The 10,026-nt window shown below is 45.9% G+C and overlaps 1 protein-coding gene across 4 annotated transcripts in view; it reads right to left on the reverse strand.

Moving 5' to 3' along the window:
* Positions 1-9,815, reverse strand: part of KLHL32 (kelch like family member 32) — a 216,236-nt gene extending 206,421 nt beyond the window's left edge. For all 4 annotated transcript variants that reach the window (XR_009818173.1, XR_009818174.1, XR_009818172.1 and 1 more), the window contains exon 1: positions 9,700-9,815. The gene's annotated coding sequence lies outside the window, so the exon portion shown is untranslated. The remainder of the gene's footprint in view (positions 1-9,699) is intronic.
* Positions 9,816-10,026: the final 211 nt, after the last annotated feature.

Below are 10,026 nucleotides of genomic sequence, written 5' to 3' on the forward strand. Positions count from 1 at the left end.
TGGCTTCTGTACTTCCTTCTCTTGCCTGACCTGGCTTAAGAGTGTACAGAGACCTTGATGTTCCCATAAAGTCTGTTTCTTCTGACAATTTTCAAACATGTGTATCACACAGATGAACAGATAGGAAATAATCTTAACTGAGAACAAATAGAAGGGCATTTTTTTTACCCTCAAATAAAAGGTTTTGAGTTTAGATATCAAGATTTTCTTCAACCTCGCCCCATCTTCTTCAGTCTGAGAAGCAATTTCTCCTTATTTAGAGAAAAGCTCCTGTTTCAAGGAAAAATGCCTAAAAATAAGATCTGAAACAATTTTTAAGCTTTGATCTTTAATTAGGACCAGAAATAGAAAAGATGTAAGCATTTACACTTCTGTACCTTCTACAGATCTAAGCAAAAGAAACACTTCTGTTTGGAAGCCTTCTCCTTTTTCCTCCCTCCTACAGACTTTATCAGCAGGCTCAGAAAAAAACATAAAACATCATCATCAAAGCAATCTATGCCATTGATGACACTTACATGCCCCTTCCCCTGTATGCTCCTTGCTCTGTCACAAATTATAGCCCCAACATACTGGCAATACTTGTGTTGACATCATCCCACTGACATTACAGTACAAACCCATACCGATATCCCGTGACAGTGCCTACCGCTAGCCAAAATGCAGGCACATGCTCTCCCCCACTAGCTCTGCTACAAGTTTAGAGGCAGAAGGCTGACCACCCTGAAGGGAGGAAGGCCAATGTCACTCCAGTCTTCAAAAAGGGCAAGAAAGAGGACCCAGGAAACTACAGGCTGGTCACCTCCATCCCTGGAAAGGTGATGGAACAGTTCATCCTGGATGCCATCTCAAAACACAGGAAGGAAAAGATGGTTATCAGGGGTAGTCAACATGGATTCAGCAAGGAGAAATCCTGTCTGACCAACCTGATGCCTTCTATGAGTGCATAACCAGCTGGCTAGATGAAGGGAGAGCAGCAGATGTCATCTATCTTGACTTCAGCAAGGCTTTTGACACTGTCTCCCACAACATCCTCATCAGAAAGCTCAGGCAGTGTGGCTTGGATGAGTGGACAGTGAGGTGGATGGAGAGCTGGCTGAATGACAGAGCCCAGAGGGTGCTGATCAATGGCACACAGTCGAGTTGGAGGCCTGTGGCCAGTGGAGTTCCACGGGGATGGGTTCTGGGGCCAGTCTTGTTCAACATCTTCATCAACCACCTGGATGAGGGGACAGAGTGTACCCTCAGCAAGTTCCCTGATGGCACGAAACTGGGAGCACTGGCTGATTCCCCAGAGGCTGTGCTGCCATTCAGCGGGATCTCGACCGGCTGGAGAGTTGGGCACAGAGGAACCTCCTGAGGTTCAACAAGGACAAGTGCAGAGTCCTGCAGCTGGGAAGGAACAACCCCATGCACCAGCACAGGCTGGGGGTTGACCTGCTGGAGAGCAGCTCTGTGGAGAGAGACCTGGGAGACCTGATTGATAATAAACTAAATATGAGCCAGCAATATGCCCTCGTGGCCAAGAAAGCCAATGGCATCCTGGGATGCATCAAGAAGCGTGTGGACAGCAGGTGGAGGGAGATTAGAGCTTGTGCCTTGCACAGGCTGCCCAGGGAGGGTGTGGAGGCTCCTTCCTTGGAGGTCTTCAAGACCCACCTGGACATGTTTCTGTGTGATCTGATGTAGGTCGATCTGCTTGAGCAGTGGAGTTGGACTAGATGACCTCTAAAGATCCCTTCCAACCCCTACCATTCTATGATTCTATGAGTAGAAGGAGGTGGAAATCTGGAGGTATTCACATCTTAAATTGTCACAAATTGTAACTGACAAGTCTCAGCTATTAGAGCCCTAATTCTCTTCACTTTTCCAGTAACACCACTAAAAATCAAGTCTATAGCGCAGGAATTACTTCTAATTAGTGAAGACAGTAAATTCAAATGGCCTGTCTAGCAGCTTTCTTCCCTTTAAGGTAGTTTAGGGTTGTACTCTGCCAGATTTGGAATCCTGTGGAAATGTGAACAGCATAGAAATATAAACTACACTATTTTTGTGCATGACTTGCTCTCATTTTCAGAGTCTCTTGTCATTTGCATGCAAAGATCTAAAGCACTGAATCTGACTATATAACACATTTAACATGATGGACTCAATTAAATGGTCTTAGAGAAACTGAACAATCCTCATAACATTCAAAAATAACTATAAATCAGAAGCCAAATGGCATCCATCAAACTGTATATACTTGCTCAGTCACATTGGTACATGAGAACTTCATGTGTTAGGCAGCCAGCCTTGGCTACAGAAACGTTTTGGAGTTTGACTTGCTCCCTGAGAAGTTCCTACTTCTGTTCCACCTCAATTTATAGCTCATCCTCCCTATGTCACCAAGCAAAGCACGTTAGGTCCTCTCATTTACCTTTCAGCAACTCCTAAGTCTTTGCACTTCTGTTTGGAGGATGGAGCACACAAGTGAAAAACATGCAGAGCCCAACAAGTCAATACAACAGTTGCATTTGTATGCAAAGGTCACCGCAAACCATGCAAAGTGTATTTGAATGTAACCTCACGGAGGCTGAGAGGCTCAACACAGCAGGGGTATGGCACACTCTCCGGTGCACTCTGCAGTCCTGGTGCACTAAGATCCTGCCAGAAAGGAGTTCCATTCCCTTCCTGTTTGTTTCCCTGAGTTTTCTACTGAAGGAGAAAATAACAAAACAAAAAGTCAGGCTAAAGAATACACCAAACCCACAAAAAGGTACTGTTAGCCCCCCACAAAAGGTCCACACTTCAGCTCAACCTTTAGCTCTTTTGTTTTAAGCAGCTAAAAAGAAAGGTTACTGCCTGAAAAAGGGCTTTCAAAACTAAGTGTAACACAGAAAAGAGGAAAAAATCCCACAAAAGATTTATCCCCCCAAAGAGAGAACCTTTTGGTGGCCTCTTTTCATAGAGTAGAATAGAATCATAGAATGGTAGGGTTTGGAAGGGACCTTTAGACATCATCCAGTCCAACCCCCCTGCAGAAGCAGGGTCACCTAGATCAGGTCACACAGGAACATGTCCAGGTGGGTCTTGAAGACCTCCAAGGAAGGAGCCTCCACACCCTCCCTGGGCAGCCTGTGCCAGGGCTCCCTCACTGAAACACTGAAACAGTTTTTTCTTAAGTGGAACTTTTTGTGTTCCAGCTTCATCCCATCACCCCTTGTCCTGTTGCTGGCTACTATAGAAAAAAGTGCTGTCCCAACCTCCTGACACACACCCTTTAGATATTTCTAAATGATAATAAGATCTCCCCTCAGTCTCCTCTTCTCCAGACTAAACAGCCCCAGGTCCCGCAGCCTTTCCTCTTATGAAAGATGTTCCAGTCCCCTGATCATCTTGGTGGCCCTGTGCTGGCCTCTCTCCAGCACTTCCCTGTCCCTCTTGAGCTGAGGAGCCCAGAATTGGACACAGGACTCCAGATGAGGCCTCACCAGGGCAGAGGAGAGGGGGAGCAGAACCTCCCTTGACCTGCTGCCCACACTCTTCTTGATCCATCCCAGGCTGCCATTGGCCTTCTTGGCCACGAGGGCACATTGCTGGCTCATGGTCAGTTTATTATCAACCAGCACTCCCAGGTCTGTCTCTGCAGAGCTGCCCTCCAGCAGGTCAACCCCCAGCCTGTCCTGGTGCAGGGGGTTGTTCCTTCTCAGGTGCAAGATTCTGCACTTGTCCTTGTTGAACCTCATGAGGTTCCTCTCTGCCCAACTCTCAAGATTGCTTTAAAGACATAATTTTAAAAATCTGTATTAGATCAGGAAAATATACTATTCGAAGCCACTGTGTATCTGTTGGAAAAAATGTTAACATCAATTTTAGGGAATTTCAGAAATAAACCAGGAAAAATCATTGCACATATTCTAATGACATTTCTTCAGCCATGAGTTTTCATTTGTTCTGTCTTGATATCCAGGTAGAGTCCCCAGTTTACCTTATAGAGCAGTAGCCCTTTTACTTTATTTAACCTGAAGTGAAACATGATGGAAAATATTTCAGACATAATAAGGCCATAAGCTTGCTCATGTCTGCTTGAAGATTTGTTACTAACCTGAGCAATGTTATTTTCACTTAACCAATCATTTTAAAAAGCCCCAAAACATACAGGGCACAAATCTAGTCTAATTAACACCACAGAAATGGACCTCAATCACTCTTAGATGTGCAACCTTCAAAAGCACCCTGTTATCCAAACTGGTGATACAGTGGCCAGTTCTGGGCTCCTCAGCTGAAGAGGGACAGGGAAGTGCTGGAGAGAGGCCAGCACAGGGCCACCAAGATGATCAGGGGACTGGAGCATCTTTCATATGAAGAAAAGCTGCAGGAACTGGGGCTGTTTAGTCTAGAGAAGAGGGAGACTGAGGGCGGATCTCATTAACATTTAGAAATATCTAAAGGGTGGGTGTCAGGAGGTTGGGACATCCCTTTTTTCTATAGTAGCTAGCAACAGGACAAGGGGTGATGGGATGTAGCTGGAACACAAAAAAGTTCTACTTAAATATAAGAAAACACTATTTCACTGTGAGGTGAGGGAGCCCTGGCACAGGCTGCCCAGAGGGGGTGTGGAGTCTCCTTCCTTAGAGGTCTTCAAAACCCACCTGGACACGTTCCTGTGTGACCTGATCTAGGTGACCCTGCTTCTGCAGGGTTGTTGGACTAGATGATCCCTAAAGGTCCCTTCCAACCCCTACCATTCTATGATTCTATTATACCAAGAATGTTTTTCAAGCATATTTTTACTGAAGAGTAGGATGAAAAGCTATTCTGTAGGCACCAGGGGACAGAAAAATTGAAGATGTTCAAGTTTAGACTAACAGAGAAACAAACACACACATCTAAGACACACTCTAAACAATCACAGCACTCAGGAAAAACACAACAGTCAATTAGGCTGCAACATCACATCTTCTATACTGTAAAAACCCACCAGTATACATATCATTCCTGTCAGGAAAAATAAAAGCAGATGGTTGCAGAAAAAGACACTCCTCAGAACAACCATGACCTTTAAGTAATGATGAATCCAAATATTTACAATATTTATCCCCCCATAAAGCTCCTTCTCTACAATTAAAGTTCTTTTAAATTGCTGCAGCATATTGCCACTGGAATTTTGGCAGAACACATTCTCAATTTACATAATGGTTCAGGATAGTCACCCAACTTGAGAGAAAAATCATACATTCTCAAGTATTATCCATGTCCTGAAGTCTCCCATTTATTTTACTCATAACTGTTTAGGTATTTTGTTACTTTCTCATCACAGAGAAATCTCTGACTACCCAAATCATCGTCAAGAGCTTCAAACTGGCACAACCACGAATGGAAGCTGCACAACATTCACTGCTGGAATGTCATTTGCAAATGACATTGAAAGGAGAGAGACATGTTTTCAAGAGTTCACAATATAGGCAGGTATGTAAAGGCTCATCAGCACCACTCCTGTTCCCACAGGGTATCTGTCCTTTGAGTGACCTAGCTGTCCACTGACAGCAGAGTACAAAAGGTATTCTAATTCAGCTGCTGTGTGGGTGTAAAGCTTCCTCCCAAGAATCACAGAATCTCAAGGGCTGGAAGGGACCTGGAAAGCTCATCCAGTGCAACCCCCCTGCCAGAGCAGCACCACCTAGAGTAGGGCACACAGGAACTCGTCCAGCTGGGTTGGAATGTCTGCAGAGAAGGAGCCTCCACAGCCCATCTGGGCAGCCCCTGCCAGTGCTCCCTCACCTCCACAGGGAAGAAATTCTTCCTTATGTTTCTTTGGAACCTCTTCTGTTCCAGCTTGTACCCATTGCCCCTTGTCCTATCACTGGCCATCACTGAGAACAGCCTGGCTCCATCCTCCTGACAAGACTTCAATGTCAAATCCTGGCTATGTCCAAGTTTTTCCATAGCACAACTAAAAGAGCAATCTGATTAAATCTTGACAAAACATTTTCCAGTTCAACTCTTGGCCAGGTTACTCAGCAGTCAGCAGCACAATGTTCCTCCAGCCATGCTGGAATTTACAAACACTCTGGTCTAGGACATAGATTAGCACCTGCCAAGAAAGTGTTCCAGCTCCCTTCTGGCCTACATTAGTTATTTCCCCTTCTCTATAAAGGTCAGAGCAGATCCAGATGCAGGGTGGTTGATCCACATGAGAAAATCCAGAACTAAGAGTTTTAAAGCTCTCCTGATCACCCAAGTTTAAACCACCAAACTCCAATATCATTGCTTGGTTTTCTTCTCTTGAAACTACCTCCCAGACTTGCCTCTGGTCCCTGGAAGCTCTTGGCAGGCTCAGCAGGAATGCCTTCAAAAAAAAATCTCTCCTGTTTCTTCTCAAAGTGAAAGTTCTAACTGTTTAAACTCAAAATCCCCTCACAGGTAAAGCCATCCATGAGACAACACTTGAAAAATAGATAACTTCTTGAATGGTTTCAATAAAAACCACAGTGGAAAGTGTCTGCTCTTTACTTATTTTTAGTAGTTGGAATTTGTAAGGAAAACTCTGATTTTCAGCCTTTGGGCACTGTTCCTCTATGTATGTCCAAGAAATGAGATCTGAACAGGAGATTCCTCCCCTCTGCCATCAGTTCTGGAGTAACTGAAGTCCTCAGAGCACAGAACACGCTTGGCAAGTGTCATATGAAAGTCTTAGATGCATGAGAAATATGAAAGATAATTTACTTATGCTTGAAAGAACTAAAATGGGACAACTACGAGGTTACTGTAGGTGTGTGTAATTATAGTGGATGATATTTATGTATGGCTAGTTTCTCCTGATAACACAGTCAACCGTTCTCACCCAAGTGCTTAAATTCATTTCACTTAATCCAATTCTTACTTGTAGTCCAATTTATAACCATCACTTCCCCACACCAGCATGGCATTAAATTAGTGTCATTCTCGGCCGTTAAGTCAATCAGCAGTCGATCAAAAGCACGACAGCAGAGCCATTAATTTCACATTGAACATGTTCCTTTTTGCTGCTGCAGAGCAGATCGGTGTCAGAAGTTACATTATATCAATATTTGATTTTTCAGGCAGAAGCAACACATTCTGAATCAAAAATTAATAACAAAAACAGTGGGTTTTTTAAATGAAGGCTGCATTTTCTCTGGTCAAATCCTGCTCTCTTCACTCTGCAAGTATCCACTAAAGACACAATCCACACAAGCCTTAATTTCTATTTGCTACCCATGCTTCAACCCTACTTCTTACTGTAAACTGCAAATTTATTGCTCCCCTTAATACAAAGGGAATGATCAGAGAGGAAAAAACAAAACAAAACCAAACCCACCCTGTTACTCAAGTTTCTCTGTGTGTTCAAATTCAAATCCTGATCCAAAACACCTACATATTTAGCAATAAAGGTACTTTCATAGAGGATCTCAAACACGGCTACTCATGCCCTTATTAAGGAGAAGGTAGATTGGAACAGGATTACAGCTCAACTAGAAGATCCCAGGGAATCTTCAGTTTGTTGTCTGAGGGAAGATTTTTTACTCTCTGTTCAGGGACAATTTGAAGTTCAGTCACTTCCAAGCTTGCTTTCGAGAAAATATGCCCAGGAATGTAACTTCTGCATCATCATCTTTACTTTTATAATGTCACGTGGTTTTCTAACAGTAAAGACAAGGTTTAATCTCATATTCCTTGTGGTTCATGTAACGTGCTGATCTAGAAAGTGTTAAATAAGCAACACGTCAATTTCCACATTAAGATTCCCTTCCCTGAAAGCACTTGCTCTTGCTTAGAACAGGATGCAAGATGTACCCGCAAATGTAACCAAATCATTTTCAAAGAAACCCTGAGGTGACTTGCAAATATTGCAAGTATTGTTTTCCTCACACCTGACAACTTTATATGTGGTGAAATGCGTCTTCCCTCTGTGCACAGCTAAGTGACAGTGACTTCTGTTGCTCCTATGCACAACAAAACACAATGATATTTTTTATAAACACTCTTAGCACATAAAAGATATCTATAATTAAGAGGTGTTAATTGGTATGACTGCATTATTTGGAGTGTCCTACTAAAGCAGGAGCTTCTTATTCCCTAACAGTTCCTCAGAGTACCCATACTTAGCAATTACCTTGGCACTTCATACGTAATAACTGCAAAATGCTTTACATGGGCTGTCAAATTATTCACAACCTGAAAAGCAGACAAAAGACTGAAAGTATTTGAAAAGAATTCCTTTAAGGTTAGGTAAAAATGTGTCTCTCATTTGTAAACTTGAGCAAAACAAACAGAAATGACTGAGTAGCTGTGTATCGGTGGACTTTTAGGCATCTGTGGTAACTAGATTATCTGTTCAGTGCATCGCTGGGTTTCTGTAGGACCTAGTTAAATACTACACTTGGTTGCCAGATAAAAACTAAACAGCTGATGAACGCTTCTCAGGCCTTGCCCCTGCCAGCTGCTTCAGGCAGGCAGATCCCAGAATCACCGAGAATTGCTGATACAACATTAGTGCTTTACTCTATGCTCTATATAGCTAACAGGACCGCAGCCTCTGGGTCTGTTGCTCTTTTAATGACTAAAGGAATGGTGCCATTAACATTTACACAAGTAAGACTACCCCAAAAATCGATTCGGAAACATTTGTAAATTACCTTCCTACGCTTACAAAACCAGACAAATTTATAACCGTGGTAAAAAATAAATACAAAAGAAGTTTTCCCGCTATTTGTGGAGGTCAACGGCTACACTTTATCTCGCCACACTGAGTTTTAAACTGCAGCTCCATGTGTTTCACACGTTACTGTAGTGTGCAGTGCCAAATATACTACTCCCAACGCCTGTGTGTGACAGTTGTGTGCATCGACTGTCATGCAGACTCTGCCAGGGGCTGCTCAGACACGCCGGACTCGCTCCACAGGCTGAACTCACCCTCCAGCGATGCTCTGGGAGACTCACAGCAACGACATCGAGTCATCTGCAACCTGCAGCATGGCAGGAACCCATGATTTTCTTTTGGAGGGGACATAATTACTCCAGATTGACCAAATAAGACATTTAGTGCCGACAGACAAATGCTTCCCCACTCTGAGCTGGGGATTTAATCACTGCTGCGATACCTTTCCAATTCCTAGGGCTGCAGATTTAATCTTCCAGCAATCGAGGTGTCTGTCTCCTTTCCAGGTGGGAGCTCTGTCATATTTAAACACCGGAGAAGCGCAACGGCTCGGGTTTTGTCACTCAAACGAGTAGCTTCAAGTCTGGAGACTTAGTAGGAGCGGTTCTCTCCGTGTAAAGAGACGCGTTTCGGCGCCCGTTCCCAAACAGCAGAGCCATGTTTTAAGAGAACCCTCCACAACCCGAACACCTGGAGCTCATCCCCGCACAAGCCCGGAGGGAGCGGCACTCACTGCGGCTCCGTTTCGTCCTTCCCCGCCGCCGCCTCCTCCTCGGCCGGAGTCACCGCCGAGCCGGGGGCCGGCGGGATGGCTGAAGCGGACGCCGGCCGTTAGTCCCAACGGTCGGAGCTGCCGTTTGAACCGTCTCCCTGGCAACGGGGATACTCGCACCCCCCCCCGCCCCCGCTAAACTCCCCTGAGGCTGCGGGGGGCTGCGGGCAGCCAGCCGGCAGTCAGCCGCCTCCAGCCATGCCCGCCTCGCCCCGGTTAGGTAACAGCGGTGGCTAAGCACCGCCTCGGGCCCGGCCGCTCTCACCTCACGGCAGGTGCCGGGGCCGCCCTTCCTCCCCGCTCCCACGGCGGCCAGGGACGAAGCGCGGGGTGAGAAGCTCCGGCGGCGAAGCCCCGCCGTCCCAGCTGTGCGGCTCCGGTGCCCGAGCAGGAGGAGCTTCCCCGCCCCGGCCCGCCCAGTGCGCAGCGGCGGCCCGGCCCGGCGCGTCGCGGCAGGGCCGCACCTGCCGGAGGAGGAGCCGGCTCGTGCCCACGGGACCCGGTCGCCGCTGTCGGAGCTGCCGGTGGACACGGAGCCGTCGGGAGGCGGCGGCCGCCCGCAGAGCCACGGTCTGGCCGCCCGCTGCGGCCC

Source organism: Colius striatus, chromosome 2, assembly GCF_028858725.1.
Source record: "Colius striatus isolate bColStr4 chromosome 2, bColStr4.1.hap1, whole genome shotgun sequence".
Lineage (NCBI taxonomy): Eukaryota > Metazoa > Chordata > Aves > Coliiformes > Coliidae > Colius > Colius striatus.